Source organism: Pinus tabuliformis, chromosome 6 (genome assembly GCF_031772625.1).
Source record: "Pinus tabuliformis cultivar Carrire ecotype Pingquan chromosome 6, CPIR1, whole genome shotgun sequence".
Taxonomy (NCBI): domain Eukaryota; kingdom Viridiplantae; phylum Streptophyta; class Pinopsida; order Pinales; family Pinaceae; genus Pinus; species Pinus tabuliformis.
The window spans coordinates 2,038,379,819-2,038,397,783 of record NC_142292.1 but is presented as its reverse complement, the minus strand read 5'-3'; positions in this window follow the sequence as shown (position 1 = coordinate 2,038,397,783).

The window sequence follows — 17,965 nt, the reverse complement described above, 5'->3', positions numbered from 1 at the left end:
TGTTAAGAACACGTTGTTTCCTAGGAAACTACAACTACAGGAAAGAAACAACACACTTGAATTAGAATTAAATCTACTGAAGAAAATATCACACCTTTCTGTTAACAATTCTTTATCAATCATAAGAAGTAACAGAATGAATAACGCTTCAGAAAATCAACTATCATAAATCTAATCTAATGATATTTACTCAAACTATTGTAGCAACTATCATTGTAATGAACAATTTAGTAATCAATGCTAAATTCTGGAAATTGAATAATTGCAGAACAAGAAAGCAAATGTTGAAATGTAAATTTAATGATACAAAGAGGGTAGTAGTCACTCCAAGATTGGGCCCACGATCACTGGAATTCAACTGCCTTAGAGTGAAATTAGTGCAAGAATTAAAGCTAAACCGTGTAAGTCTCCATTATATTAATCAACAACAATATTACAAAGTATGTAAAACTTCAGAGCATAAGAATGAGAATAACAGTAAAAAGTATTTTTTACCAATATTTTATTCCTTGCTTTTATAATTACAACCAAGTCTATAATTAAAAATAAAGGAGCGATCCTGAGAATCTAAAAATTCTCAGGATGCTCAATTCAAGTTACAAAATCTCTTAAGTTCCCTCAGAATAGATGGAAAAAATATCGTTCATAACTGGTCTTTCCATGATGATCGTTAATATTTTCTTATCTAGGTCACAACTAACCTGAGAAGCTCTCTTTAACTCGCTCTTGTCCAGCTATCCAGGGAACAACATATTCTTATCAGAATCCCTTTAGTTATCATTTTGAATTGTAAGCGTAACTCATCTTTTCATGGTCAAATCAATTCATTTAGAGAATAAAATGATGAAACACTTTTTTAACTCCTTTTTGAAGTTCACAACACATAAATTACCATATTATATACTTAAAAAACTCATAAAACTAATAAAATGATAAGGAAACAGAGTAATAAATGTGTCAATTCTAGAGCCAAACACTACGATTCATTTTTTTCTATTTTTAAATTGGTAAAAAGTGAAAGTAAGGCTTGGTCAAAAAGTGGCTTTCATGGTTGCACTATAAGTATGATTACACTTAAACATAAATGCTAAGTAGAATAAAATAGGAAGCTTGTATATAAATAAGCTTGCAGTTTGAGCATTAAAACTTATATTCGTAGCAAAATAGTTTTCTTTTCATCTTGAACATATAACTTGTTTTGGTGATGAATAATGAAGGAAGAAAGAAACACAGATATGGTTTTAGTGTATTAGAGATGAGTAGGTCTCAAGTTTAGATTCTAAATTCTCCACAGATAATCAAGGTGAAGGGACTAACTTGCAAAGTAGTAACAAAGGCACCCAATCTTATTAAAAAAACATAGATGCAATATTTACCTTTTGTAAGGATGCCACTTGGTGTAGATGTTTTCTACATCTAAAATATTTATTTTAAGTGATCATTACTATCAAATTTTCGAGTATTGATTTTAAAAATATAGTATTTCCTTGCTAATGACTTGAAGGCCTGATGATGTGGATGTTGGATTGAAAATTCATAATTATGGTTCTGTGACTCAATATTTGTTCTCTCCAATTGTGATAGCTGTTGAAATAACGAATTGTTGAGAGGGGGGGGGGGTGGTGAATCAGTAAGTAAGAAAATCTTTTATTTTCTTATAATTATTTTAGTCCCTTCATATATTCTTTAACTTGTGAGAGCATTCATTCACAAAAATAGTGAGCCAACAATATTTCAGACACATATGTTCAAACAACAATCACATGAACAACACACATTTGGCACAATGTTTTTCACGTGGAAAGCTAGAGGGAAAAAACCACTAACTTTGTTGTTTGTTTATGATGTAAATTAATCACCCACTTAATTACATCTATTTTTTTATGAGAACCCACTCACAGGAGGCACCTACCCCCTTTTGTTAGTAAGCACCAACTTGAAAAGAGGCACCAACCTCGTCAGTATGAAGGAATCAACCTACTCTTGCCATTGCTCTATTATTTCATAAAATTTTCAAACTAAAAACAAAGGCATACAATTATACTAATAAATACTGACAATGGTTGTTCATAAATTTGACTTCTTCACTCTGTCTTCGGTGTTCACTTGCAACAGATCTCCTCTCGCTTCTTACAAGAACACTTCCTATGTTCTTTGCCTTCACTGTCAAGGGATCTACATAGTCTACTCTTAAACACTACCCTTGAAATTCTTCACACAGTCCTCATGCTACTCTTGTTGCTGTATTACATAGTGTTCTCTCATGTGTTTCAACTTCTTTTCTTCGATGCACACTATCACAACAATGCACTCTCATTCATATGCTCACATCCCCTTGTTTTTCATTTTTGGTGATGGTTTGTTCCACTAAGACACCCTACGTGAGAGAGTCTCTCCACTCTTTTGTCTAGATGCCAATATGTACTTAGGCATGGCTTCACTTGTCACTCTTGCGTCTTTTGATAGTTTCTTGTCACAGTGCCCAAAACAGAGATGGGCCTTGAAGTTATTCATTGTATGACTGCACAAAGCTCCTATGCTAAGAAATTAATTCTCAGGTGACCTGCACACTCCTCTGAGAGTCCCATTCTTATTTATTTTTCCATAAATCTTGACAGTCAAAAAAGGTGATCATTATGTTCTTATTTATGACAACCATTCGTGCATATGAAGCAATCAATTACTTCCTTCATGCTCTCGGATTCATCTCTGTTACAAATGTTGTCCTTGATTTCTTGTTACAGAGTCTTCTGCATCATTAGCCCTTTTCAACTAACAACTCCTCTATGCCCACATTTAATTTCATAGCTGCTGACCCATACAATATTTAATTCTCTGTACTTCGTTTTCGTAGAAACTCCATATCACAAATTCACAGTGGTGCAGTGATCTGATATCTGCAGTCACTTAGTGCTTAGCTCCTTTGGCATTTTCTTTCTCATATAACTGGGCCAGTGACCATCGGCTTAATGCCATATCAATGCCCCCTTTGTATTATAACTTCTGCGAAGATCCAATTTCATCTTGGCTCCTTCTACTTAGCCTTCACCGCATTCCTCATCACAGGACCAAGAGTTGTGACCTGTTGCTTAAACTTAAGGTGCTAGGGCATTTTTTTCTTATCAGGGAGCATTGTTCCTTTGTTAACTGCTCTAAGCCATTGGTTATTTGAACTCTCACGACCATGTGCCAGCCAAATATTGGAATCCCCATTTATCAAACTTTTCCAAACTCCAACTATTCTAGAGTTCTGATGTCTTCAACCTCTGATATGCTGACCTTTGATATGGCATCATCACTCCATATGGTGACTCCTTAGTGGTGACATGTGTCACCCGGTTCTGGCCCATTAGACTACCCAATAAGGTTGAATATGCCTACCATGTGTCTTGTCATACTTCCATATCATGCTGATGTCAGATGCCACTGTAGCTTATTGAAGCCAATCATATGCTTCCATGTGTCCTGCTAGAGGAGAGAGTAGAGGGCCCATCAACCTTTGGTTTTGCAAGGAAATCATTTGTTAATATTCTTCAACATTTCTCGGTGCTTTTTAAAATTTATCTAAACTATTGGACATCGAATATTCTTAAAGTACCTCAATTAAGAAGTTCTGATACTCTGATATCCTGATCCTCTAATATTCCAATATCCCATTTTGTCGATGAGACGATACACTAATCAACAGGGTTCCGATATCCTCCAACCTCCAATAAAACCTTCTTTGATGTACCAAACCTGCAATATCTTGATATAGCGATGTCTTGGAATTCTGATATGCCTAAGCAATGATATGTTGACCTCCGATATTCTTGATGTGCTGAAATACTGAAATCCAACATCTTCTTCTCTGATATGCTGATGCATCGATATGTTGAACTTCGACATCTTGTTCTTTGATATGTCGATGTGCTAACCTCTAATATGCCGATATGTTGGACCTTTGACATTCTAATCTTTGATATGCCTATATTACTTCCTTCCTAAGGCTTCAAATCCTTGAACTTCAACAGACCATATCTTTTGATCGAGGAGTCCAGTTTTGGACTTCCACATATCGTTCGAAATAGTATTCAAAGAACTTTCCAATGGAGAGGGTCCGATGTATGCTTTGAGTCCCTCTGCTACTTGGAATATGACTGCAAAATTATCTGCTTATTGACTCTTTGGACAACTGAAATCACACCCACCATGATGATCCTTATGGACTTCCATTTGGTCCATCACTGTAATCATCATTTTATGGATTTTCAACTAAGCCTTGTACTATGATGATTCTCTACTTAAATCTTGCAGCTATCATAGGAATCCTTCTGAGCCATGGACAACCATGGGATTCCTCCTGGGCCATCACTGCTAACATCTGTTGCAAAAAGCATCCAAGATAGTCTAATTGACATCAATACCAACACTCTTGGTAACAGTTAGGAAATGCCAACTTCCCAACACATCTCCCCAGCATGATTTTCAATGCCAACAAACTTGCAGATATCTTGACTAGGTCACTGGCCATCCAGAAAATGCCAACTATCCAACAATCTCCCCCTTTGGAATTGATGGAAACAACATAAGCTCCCCCTTATGCTAGTCATGTTCTACTCTGATTCCAATATTCTCCCCCTTTAACATTAGTGGTAAATAAAAATTATTGAGCACTCCCCCTGAACCATTGCAGTCTACTCCCCCATGAGTTCCACATGCTGAGTAGTTGCCACCACCTTCAAAAATGAAGTCATTTGGAGGGAGGAGTCACAACTCCTATCTACTTCATGAGATACTCAAATGGTTCCCATGCCAATGGCTTGGTAAAGATATGTTATGAAACTAACTCAAGAAAAATATAGAAAAGATAGATCAACGCCTTAAAATTCAGCCTCTTCGAGGGGGCAACCTCGTTTACATTACATAAATGAACAATTCTTGGATGATACAAATGAGAAGACCTCCTTTCTATATATAGGAGTCTAAGGGGTCATAACATAATCAGAGCCAACATAACAATAATAATGTAAGGGCACAATAATAACAATAGTGGGCTTCTATGGGGCACAATAGTAACAATATGGGCACTACATGGGTACATCAACATAATAAGTGGGTTGTACTAATAACAATAATGGGTTACACTAGTAGTATAGGGGCCTAACATGCCCCTCTCCTTCAAAAAGCGTTGTCCTCAATGCTTGAGTAGTTCTTGATGCTTCTGTATAAAATTCTTGTCCTCCCATGTGGAATCTTCAGCGGGTAAGTTCTTCCACTTGATGAGATACTCTGAAATTGATCGATTTCGTAGCTGTCAAGTTCTTTTTTCTGTGACTGCTCCAGGTTCCAATATGATTTTTCCTTCCTCTTGAATTTCTGGCAATATTGTTTGAATTGGGATCTTTTGCAACTTTTGAATAAGTGGCCATACTTCTTCGTCATTCTTCCATTCATCCCTTGCTTCGTTTATCCAATCTGGTTGGATAATAGAAATAGCACAAAACAATGCTTCCACATCCTCATCCTTGAAGAGTCTTCCCATTTGGTAAGGTCATCATTTTTTAAGTGCATGTAGTATTGCCAACATTTCCTTCTCATAAATAGCTTGCTTGAGATGTAGCAATAAAAATACCAAATCACCTACATCAAAACAATTTTCACTACGATGTTGATCTACCAGTTGTTTCATTCGATTCTGCAACAAAGTGGCATTATCCTTTAAAAGTTGGAGAACTTGTTGTTGATGCTCAATGTGATCCTTCACTACTTGAACTTTTTTCTTCCTGATATGTCCTTCTAGCTTTAGGGTTTGAGGAGTGGTAATTTCTTCCAATTCTTTACAAGATATGGTCGGATTCATTTCTTGATGCTCGATGTGATCTTTCACTTTTTGAACATTTTTCTTCTTGATATATCCTTCTATCTTGATAATTTGAGGAGTGGTAATTCCCGCCAATGCATTACAAGATATGGTTGGATTCATCTCTTCTTTCTCGATGTGATCCTTCACTTCTTGAACCTTTTTCTTCTTGATATGTCCTTCTATCTTGAGAGTTTGAGGAGTGGTAATTCTTCCCAATGCTTTACAAGATATGGTCGGATTCATTTCTTCTTTCTCCGGGGTTGGTTCCTGGTGCATATACTCTTCTTTTGATGTTTCTTGATCCTTTTCTTCCTCTTCTTCATAATCTATGTAAAATAATTTCTTCTCAGCACACTTATGACCTTTAGTGCATTTGCTATCACAATTGTAACAAAGCCCTTTTTCTCTTTTTTCTTCCAATCATTGTGGTGTCACCTTTGTAGGTTTTGGAAGGCTAGGAGAAGAAAAAATTCCATAATTATAGTTGTGAGTGGTTGGATTTCTTGTTTCCATAATTTCGCTTTCAATTTTTCTTGCCCACTTGAATGCCTTCTCCAATGAATCAGGTTCCTAAAGAAGAAGTTCATGTTGAATGTTATCCTTTAAAGTACCTATGAAGACATCAATCCTTTGCTTCTCTGGAATATCATTTACCCTTATATTCAATTTTTGAAAGTCCTCAATGTGTTCTTCCATTGAACACTTATGTTTGAGATTTATCAATTGGCTAAACAAGGTGTTTCTCTTTGTATCCTCACAATGTGCTATCATTTCCTTCGTGAAAATTGACCACGTAATAAGAGGTTTACGAGAACAAAGCCCTTTATACCATAAAAATTGATCTGGTTCTAAATATAAAGATGCAATACATACCTTTCTTAACAGTGGTACACCATGTAGATCAAAATATTTCTCCATCTGTAGTATCCAATTGATTGGATCCTTGCCATCAAACTTCCTCATCTCGCTTTTTCTTGATTCTAGGAGCTCGATCTTGAAACGACTGTAACTCTGTAATTTTAGATCTTCTAGTTCTAAAATTGCGACTTGTAGTATCCCTCTATGTCCTCTTTCCAATGCCACCATTCTGATCCAATTTTGATTCTCCAAGGAAGAGTTATGCGAAATCTCTCACAGTGACTTGATTATAGACTAGTTTAGTAAAGCGAACTTGTACGACGTGCCACGAGTCACTATTTCATCCTTTGGCTCTGTAAAATATATACAAGAAACTAAAGTCCATCCTATTTTTTCACCTTCTTACGAAATTTCAATCCAATGCTTAGGGAAAAAGTTATGATGATTTTCCCCAGGTCACTTGTTTGGAATGTAATTCAGGAGTCTGTAAAAATACCAACTTCCTCAGGTCATATCTCCGCAAATATAGCACAAAAAGCTCTGAAATGTGGACTCGAGATTCAGCGCGATGTCTTCTCAAATGGGTTTTTGTTTTAGCTTCTGAAACGTCGTAGAAAAAAAGTTATAGCGCAAATACCACGATGACCTGTTTGGAGCAGCGAAACCCTAGAATCCAAAGCTCTAATACCAAATGTTATGAAACCAGCTCAAGAAAAAGATAGAAAAGATAGATCAACACCTTAAAATTCAGCCTCTTCGAGGGGGAAACCTCCTTTACATTACATAAATGAACAATTCTTGGATGATACAAATGAGAAGGCCTCCTTTCTATATATAGGAGCCTAAGGGGTCATAACATAATCAGAGCCAACATAACAATAATAATGTAAGGGCACAATAATAACAATAGTGGGCTTCTATGGGGCACAATAGTAACAATATGGGCACTACATGGGTACATCAATATAATAAGTGGGTTGTACTAATAACAATAAGGGGTTACACTAGTAGTATAGGGGCCTAACAAGATATCTGCAAGCTATTCTTTAGTGGGTACATATTCAAGTCTGACAGTGTTGGTTGCAACCTGTTCCCTCAAGAAATGGTACTTTATAGGAATATGATTAGTATTTGAATGCATGACTGGATTTTTGGAGATGTTTATAGAACTTGTTTTGTCACAAATTATTGGAATGGGATCAAACAACTATACCTATATATATTTCAAGGTTTTCATCAGCCATAGAATATGTGTACAACAGGTAGCAGAAACAATATACTATGCTTCAACAATTGACAGACAGATAGATCCTTGTTTCTTGTTGAACCATAACAAAAAGAATTTACCCAGGAAGAAAGCTATACCAAGAGTACTCTTCCTGTCATCAATACTTCTAGCTCAATCTATATTCGTGTAGGCCTTTAATTTGAAATATTCACTACTAGCATACCACAGTCCATATTTTGTTGTACCTTGAAGATATTTGAAAATCCTCTTTTCAGTAACAACATGACTCTCCCATGGAAAGGCTTGAAATATGGCCACAATCCCCACTACTTCCATGATGTCTGGCCTTGAAGCTGTCAATTATAGTAAGCTTCCAATCATAGACCTGTATTCGATTTGATTTACTATTTGTGTTTTATCTTCTTTGCACAATCTGTAGCCTGTAGTCATGGTCTAACTAGTTTGTTTGCAATCTTCCATTCCAATTTTTTTTAGGGTTTCCTTGAGATATTTGGATTGGGATATAAACACTCCTTATGGAGACTAAGTAATTTGCAAACCCTGGAAGAAGGATAGTTCTCTGATCATGGAGATTTCAAAATTTGTTTGCATACATTTTGAAAATTTATGCCCCAACTATTCCATATCATTTCCAAATATGATATCATCCACATACATAGCGACTATGAGTAGATGGTCGCCTTCAAATTTTACATAGATGTTACTGTCAACTGTGCCTTTATTAAACTCTTGTAGCTAAAGGTACTTATCTAGTCGTTTGTACCAAGCTCTGGGGGTCTATTTTAATCCATACATGGCCTTCATTAGTTTGCATACAAGCCTGTTGATTCAAATAATAGACTTATAATTTGTCAACATAAATCATCAACCCAAGGCAGGTAAGCTTGTGAGATGTTGTGCAACATATATATGCAGGCTTAATACCTCGGGTTCTTACCAATCAAACCAATCAATCACACAAAGAACTAATGCCTCTTTTCTGCATCAACATTTGGTAGCAAAAGGCTATGGAGTGGATTTAAACATCCCTCTACAGCTCTTAGTATTGCTGATGTTGATTAGAAAAGATAGGAAATCAAAATTACAACAATAAATAAATCAATTTAACAATGTAAATCAAATCTTTGATTAAATGAAATCAACACATTAACATGGAAACTTAATCATTCAATCAATGGAAAATTGTTGTTGAAATGTGAGAAATAGTACATCAACCGTGTAAACAAATTATTACTGCATAAAGGAATTTAAAACACACACTACAACTAATGGAGTTGTGAGCAAAGGGGGTCCTCCCTCACTCAAAACCCCTTCAAAATTAGAAGGGCTTGCTTAGTGTAATGGAAAACATAAAGTATTATATTAATTTGAAGATATTATAGCTGAGTACAATCTGATATGTTCTATAAGCAAAACACAACCCAACCCCTTACAATATGAAACATAATTGAATTTATACAAGTTCGAAAACCCATATTTGGATCGAATGAGGAAAACTACTATACTGAGCTATTAGTTATCAATATTGGTACAGACTATCAAAATTAGCTCTGCTGAGTCTAATCCATGGTTGTAAGCATGGATTAGACAAAATTCGTTACGTAACTGGAGTTTCTCCTCATGCGGCCAATGAGAAGAGGTCTGTAAATATGGGTAGTTATGATGGTGGATTTGAAACAGCCAATAGAACAACATCCATGTATGACGAATTTGCCACAAAACCCATGTTCTCATTTGATTTGGAAGTGAGCATAACATAGCTAACTGCCTATTTTGTTGTAGGAAATCTGGGTGGTTGTAGGAAATCAACATCTGTAGGAATTTTGGAGCGTCTGTAGGAAATGTGATCACACGAGCTATCTACAAGAAATTGCAAGACTATTTCGAACCAAAGTAAATATGCATAAGATTTCTAGATTAGTTGGCATGATAATTCAATAACGAAATATCTAGCTTAAGGAATACTTAAGATTAAGGTAAAATGACACTTTTTATGTCAATTTTCATACCTCAAGCATATAGCACCCTTTTGGCCAAAATGTAGATGATATAACTGAAATAAGCACAATTAGGGGTCAAGAAGAGTTCAAAATGGGAGAGGTAAAGTCTAGGAAAGTTTTCAAAATTAGGCAAAATTGGGCCTCAACATCTCCCCCACACCTAGCTTCTTGCATGTCCCTTATGCAAGAAAAAATGTTGCACCCTCCAAAAAAGGAAATCAGTCCTTGCCCTGGGTTGCAACTACTGCAACCAACTGATCTAGTTGGGTCCCACTGGATTTTGCCTGAATATGACCCTTGTATATCTCATTTTTCTTCTTTAGATGATCAATATGAGCCTGTTTCTTCTTCATAGTTTGATATACCATCTGATGCCATTTCTCATGTTCTTTGTGCATGTGTAGGTTGTTCTCTTCCAGAGTTTCGTTCTCCTTCCTCAAAGCCCATTCCAAAACAATGAGCTAAGTGATAATCTCCTCTAATTCTATTAGAGGCCATTTTTTATGGGGAGTTGCTTCCCCTTCATGATGTCCTTGGAAATATTGGGGCATACTATTGTCTTCCTACTATTGTTTTTCCTTTTCATTTCCACTTTCATGTAGTGGGGGATCATGGAAGGACATTACTTCTCCACCAATGAATTCAGCTGACTCTACCTTCTCTTTTCCTTTAGGTGGGACATGAATCTTTTCTTTCTCTTTATCGGATTTCTCGGGTAGTTTCCCCCCTTCTATAATGTCCTTTATAGCCATATTGATATCATGGCTCCTTGTGAATCTCTTTGCGGGGGTGGAAGTGCCCTTTGACCTAGGCTTTTTACCTATAGTCTCCCCAGTCACTACCACCTCTTCATATTTTTCATCCTCCTTTGTCTGTGACCCATGAGTCTATGGCTTCTTCCTTAGTTTTTCTACTATCATTTCCTCCTTGGGCTCTGAAGGGTCAGAGTCTTCATCCTTTGCGAAATAATTCTCAGCCAGAAAATCCTCCCACGTCTTCTTCTTATCCTTCAAAACCTCCACTAGGATGATTTTTACCAGCCCATGGTGATAGAGGTTTTCCTCCAAATGGGCTACCCTTTCCTTAGTGGTCGTAGACATTTTCATTAGGGACATCTTCAAATAATATGGCAAATTCAAAGGCTTATCTTGAAAATGTGCGAGAAGCTGAATGTGAAATAAAAGCACGATCCCAAAGCGACCTTCACATCTTATATACTCCTGCAGGAAAAATAACAAGCGTCGATACTTACTTCTCAGGAATTCCTGCGAAATCCCTTTACTCCAATCAGGGTTTGAATGATCCTTCTGAAGAAAGGACGTGCACATTCCCTTATTGAAACGTTGATTCTTTAACCAATGTTCCCCCTACTGTGGAATTCCACATGCCTTAGCCACCAAATCCTCTGTTATTTTGAACTAGACATTCTCGACTTGTGCTTTATCACCATTCAATATTTAGGGTGAAGGGATTCGTAACCTCTGAATTATGGCCACTGAATTTTTGAAACAATGGTAACCACCCTACTTTCTCTAGTCTCACTTTATTGTGAGGGATAGCTTCCAATAGTGCAACGCTTTGTAGCTCGAATCGGACAGGGGAACACAGTTTTGACATAATTATTGGCTTTTTGGGGCCTAACCTAGGTTCGGAGGTGATTTAGCCAAACAAATCCTGGTACTATTGGCCCTTTTGGCAACAGTTCGTGGAGCGCAGCTGAGGTCTCACCCGAAGTAGTATGGGAGGGTGCTAGAACCAGGTTTCCGCACCATGAAGATGTCTAATGAGTTCAAGAGGTCTGCAGTTAGGCCCTATGCACACATCACTACGCGCACTTACCTATACCTCGCAGCCTGAGATGCTTCCTTCGCGCAACCCTACTCGGGGGTCGAGCATTGTTGTTACCCAAGTCCTTACTAGTATTCTACTGTTAGTTGATTGACTTAGATTATTTGTATGCGTTTAAGTTACACTTAGCAATATAAATCATTCATACATGTGCACGCTGTAAACAAAAAATATATTTGCAATTTACATCAACCATGCATGATTTGAAAATGGGGCACTAAAGGCTCCTTGTGAGCTTACAAGAACCTCTCCCACTTCCGAAGCATAAATATTCCCAAGATTTATTGATTAACCAATGTGGAATTAATAATGTGCTTGAAGATAAGATGTATGCTTAGGCTTATTTTAAAATTGTTTATGTGCTGTAGGTTCTGTTGTTTAAACTGATATAAAACATATAATAGTGGAACAATGTAGAAATTAACAAACACATATAACAATAATATTAATTAGGAGTTCACCCAAAACTCTCGGGCTACGTCTTCGTGAGCTCTAGTCAACACAACTAGGCTCTCTGGGATTATGGCTGAAATCTTTTGACAAGCTCCTCGCTCAACTCCATTGGTTTACACTGAACCTATGGGTTTAGAATGCCATCTTATCCCACTGGTTGTCCTCACTCTGCAGACAGATCTAGGCTCCTCTGGACTCAACTCCTTCAATCAACGCTTTGAGAAATCTTGATCTAGCTTACACCAACTCCCTCAGAATCCTCTTAACTATCTCTGGAATGCCTTCTTCGGTCTTCAACCCACTTTGGACACCAGCAACAGCTGATAATTTTGACCCTTTACTGTTCTGCAGCTTCACTATGGCTCCATGGCTCTCTGAAGTCTACTTTGAGCTCTGTGGTCTTGATACTCTTGCTCTCGGCTCTGGCTCTGGCTCTTGGCTCTGGCTCTGGCTCTCACGAGCTTCTCTCGGCCTCTGCATGCATCAATGGATCACTCGACCTCCAAGCATCCCTTAGCAACCTTCCAGCGAACTTTAGCAGCATTGCTACCTATCAATCAAGCTCTCTCAGCTCTCTATGCTCTCTTAGTAATCTGTGCTACCAACTACCTTGTCAATTGGACTCTCTGACCCCTTTGAGGCATTTTTTTGGCTCTGTGGCTTCCCCAACCATTTCTCTATGTGTCATTACTCCCTTATGGCTCTGTGGCTTCTCTGCGCGTTGTCTGTTCGATTGGCCATCTATCTCTGTGGCTTCAAACGCATCATCATTTGCCAAAAATGCCCGCTTGCAGCGTGGCACAGTGATTAGGGGCCGTTACAGAGGGATCAGGGCCTTCTTCCAGGAAAAAACTTGAAAATGGAGAAAATTTCAATACACAGAGATTTTATGAAAATACACTACTGGGCGTGAAATCCGGACTTCAAATTCCATTAAATCACCCCTATAAACCCATCGGTTCCGCCATTTTATTGCAATTCACTATCGCATGGAAAAATGATTGAAAAACCAAATATATAGGAAATACAAAGAAATCTCATGTTTCCAGACTTCAAATTTTAGGCAATCGGGTCCATAATCCCTATCGGGTCCGACCCTTATCGACCTATCGCTATCACAAATTGCATTGGCCCTACTATCAAGGATCGTCGATCGCTAATCGATGATTTAATCTAGAGAATTGATCTGATCCCTGATCGGATGGTCTAGATCGCATCGCATATCGCTATCACATAAGCCCTTTGTGTCAGGGATCACCGATCTCCTGACTGCCGATTTAATCCTAGCCCTTGATCTAATTTCCGATCCGATGGCTGAGATCACATGCCATAGATCACTATTGCATGTCGCATTTTCTATGGCCCAAGGGTTCTATACATCGCCGATGCCGATCCGCCGATCCGATTCATTACATATCGCAATCGGCTCCGTTCGGGGTCCCGACATCGCATTCATGCCTGCCTCTGACCCGATATATCGGAGATTGATGATCATGGGTCTCTTCTAACTCCGCTTTAATTCTGCCTCTTGGACCATTCTGATGCGATTTTCCTTTATAAAGCTTTTTAGGCCATTTTTTTGAATATTTTTCCTCTTTTTCAAAGGACAAAGGGCAACTTATTTCTATGATAACTTCTGCATTCGAGGTCCATTTTATCCCATTCAAATTGCAGTAGATTCAAAATGAAAAGAGATACGCAATGGGACTATTTCCAGGAGCATACTTAACTTTCATTTTCCTTTGTGAGGAACACTTTAGACTTAAAAGTCTATCCAAGATCCATTTTGGATCACGCCTTCCCACTAAAGAAATTTTGGTCTCCAAAAGACTGACATATTGATCTGAATAGTAAATGAGAGTAATAGCACCCTCTTCTTTCACCCTCCACACACTTGCCTTGCATAGTGCCTCTGAACCAAAGCCTTTGACCACTCTCCTTCCTGGATGTGTGTCCTCTTGGGAAGAATTGCCTTCCTCCTTGCCTTCCTGCAGAACTCTTGTTGAAATGGTCATAGAAGGTAGTTTGAACTTCTCTGCCTTTATCATTGATCCAAGGTGGTTCAAACAAATGTGAAGTACATTTTCTCCACAAAAATTTCATTTTGTACCTGTTTAACAAGTTGTCAACAACAACTGTTAACAACAACAGAAATACAAACAACAACTGGGTGGCCTAAACTCCTGCTTCAACAAAAGAAACAAATTTCACATCTTGTGAACACCTCCATGTCTTACATCAACATACAAAGGATGGACTAGATAACAAGCCCCAAAACATGCCTTTAAAAAAAATTGCCCTTCAATTCAAGCATGTAGAAAAATACCTTTAGGACTGTTTTTCAAAAGATGAAACACTTCATCATTATCTCCATCTTGGAGTCCAAGTTAACTTCTCCCAAGTCAACATTGCATCACATGCATGTCAAAGCAATCAACCTTGCACGTTAATTACACATACATGTTCAAATACAAGGAAATCATCAACATCCCTGTGTTCATGCATATCATCCTCATGCATGCATTTCATCCTTCAACTTTCGCTTAAGCACAATGTACTTTTGAAGATGAAATGAAATATAACCTTGTAGTAACAAAGTGAGTCTCCTACTCAACTTCTTCATTCACCTTCTTGGTAAAATCCTGCAACTTGCATTCCATTAACACAGAAATGAAAATATATGCATTAATATACATGCAATCTTAATTGGATAAGGACTCTAACCATTTCTCACCAATCCCTTTCAAAGGTACTACCTTTGTCTACACATCAGTATCAACATGTGAATCATCCTGGAACACATCAATCATGGAATCTTCCTTTCCATTTCTACCATCTTCTCTTTCCAATTTCTTTAGATTTTGTGGAAGCACCTCTGTATTCAGAGTCCAACACCTTTCAGCAAGATTCCCTTGCTTATGGAAATAAGTGCAACACATGTGCATCCTCTTGATAGCATGATTTTCCTTGTCCAATGGACCTTTGGCTTCTTGCTTCTTTTCCTTCAAAAGTTTCTTATATGTGGCCATTCTCTTCCAACATCTAGAAACATTATGGTTATCCAAACCACAAAAGTAACATGCAACTCTTTTCCCATATCTATGTGGAAATTTATCATGCTTTGCAAAATCAAAAGGAAGATGATTAGAACCAGATTTGTACCTTTCTCTTTCGCCTTTATTGCCTTCATGAGGAGGTGAAGAAAATGAAGAAGTGGCTCCCTTTGGAACACCATCAATTTCTTCAAGGTTATTAGAGCTTCCACAACTCTCTAGTTCAAGTGTGTGCTTTTGAACACCTACATCCTGCAAGTGATGTTTCAAGCTATTGCATTCCTCTTGAATACAATCTTCACACTCTTATGGTAGAGGATCGAAAATGAAACTCCTTCTTGGAACTGTTTCAATGGCCTTCATGGCAGCTTTGGAACTTTCTCCATAAGACTGTCCATAGCCAAGACCCAAATACTTAGGCCTTTCCTCAACCATTATTGGTTCAACAATACCTTGTGCATGTTTACCCAAGCCTTTTCCCTCATAGCCCATCTTGGACATTAGCTTGGAACCTATGCCTCTAGTATGCTTTTCAAAAGAACTAATATAAGCATTCTTAGAAGAATTTGAAGACAAATTGGAATGGTTTGCCTCTTCTTCAAGCTGATACTTGGCCAAGGCTTCTTTGGCAAAAAAGAGATGTGACTCCAACTCATGCATCCTTTTCAGGTTCATATTTGCAATATGAAGTTGCCTCTCCATTTCCTACAATTTTTCAGAAAGAAATTGCTTCTCTTCCTCCATGGAATTCAACTACTCTCTAAGTATGTTGCTCTTCCTTCCATCCTCATACATTTCCCTCACCTTGTCCATCATGGTGAACAAGTCTTGCTTCATGTCTTCATCAAAGAATCTTGTGATGAAGGAGGAATTTGAGGACTTGCTTGTAGAATTTGTCATTATACCAATGAACAAAAGAACTTTAAACAATATTAATAAAGAGCTTATTCAGTAACCATTTGCAACAAACCTTTTGTGCTTCAAGGATTCCCTTGATGTCCTTTGGGATAGAAGAATGCCTTCAGCCCTTCTCCCTTCTTGTCCTTCCTGAACTGAGCTATCATTAGCTTTCCCTTCACCTCTGCAAACTCAAACAATAGTGAGTCTTCAAACAAGCATACAATCAACCTCTGACTGTTTAAACACTTTGAAAACAAGCAATATTTGCTCTGTAAATCAAGCATTCTGATATAACGTTCTTTGAAGGTGGTGTTAACCAAACTCAGGCTCCGATACCACCTGATCTGAAAATGGGGCACTAAAGGCTTCCTGTGAGCTTACAAGAACCTCTGCCACTTCCAAAGCTTAAATATTCCCAAGATTTATTGATTAACCAATGCATAATTAATACTGTGCTTGAAAATAAGGTGTATGCTTATGTTTATTTTAAAACTATTTATGTGTTGTAAGTTTTGTTGTTTAAACTGATATAAAACATATAACAGTGGAACAATGCAGCAATTAACAAACACATATAACAACAATATTAATTAGGAGTTCACCCAAAACTCTTGGGCTACGTCTCCGTGAGCTCTAGTCAACTCAACTAGGCTCTCTGGGATTATGGCTGAAATCGTTTTACAAGCTCCTCACTCAACTCCGTTGGTTTACACTAAACCTATGGGCTTAGAATGCCATCTTATCTCACTGGATGTCCTCACCTTGTAGATAGATCTAGGCTTCTCTAGACTCAACTCCTTCAATCAGCGCTTTGAGCGATCTTGCTCTAGCTTGCACCAACTCCCTCAGAATCCTCTTAACTGTCTCTGAAATGCCTTCTTCTGTCTTCAGCCCACTCTGGACACCAGCAACAACTGATCATTTCGACCCTTTGCTATTCTGCAGCTTCACTACGGCTCCATGGCTCTCTGAAGTTTGCTTTGAGCTCTATGGCTTTGATATTCTCACTTTCGGTTCTGGCTCTAATTCTTGGCTCTGGCTCTAGCTCTCACGAGCTTCTCTCATCCTGTGCGTGCATCAATGGATTACTCGACCTCCAAGCATCCCTAAGAAACCTTTCAGTGACCTTTAGCAGCTTTGCTTCCTGTCAATCAAGCTCTCTCAGCTCTCTGTGCTCTCTCAGCAATTTACACTACCAGTTAGCTCATCCATTGGGCTCTCTGACTCCTTTGAGGCATTTTTCCAGTTCTACAGCTTCCCGAGCAGTTTCTCTGCATGTCATTACTCCCCTGCGGCTCTATGGCTTCCCTACGTGTTGTCTGTTCGACTGGCCATATGGCTTTATGGCTTTATGGCTTCAAACGCATCATTGCCTGCTAAAAATGCCCACTTGCAGGTGGCACAGTGATCAGGGGCTGTTATAGAGGGATCGGGGCCTTCTTCCAGGAAAAAACCCGAAAATGGAGAAAATTTCAATGCATAGAGATTTTCTAAAAATACACTATTAGACATGAAATACGGACTTGAAATTCCATTAAATCGCCCCTATAAACCCATCGGGTCCGCCATTTTATCTCAGTTCACTATCGCATGGCGAAATTATCAAAAAACCCAATACATAGGAAATACAAAGAAGTCCCATGTTTCCGGACTTCAAATTTTATGCAATCGGGTGCATAATCCCTATCGGGTCCAGCCCTTATTGGCTTATCGCTATCACAAATCGCATTGGCCCTACTATCAGGGATCACCAATTAGT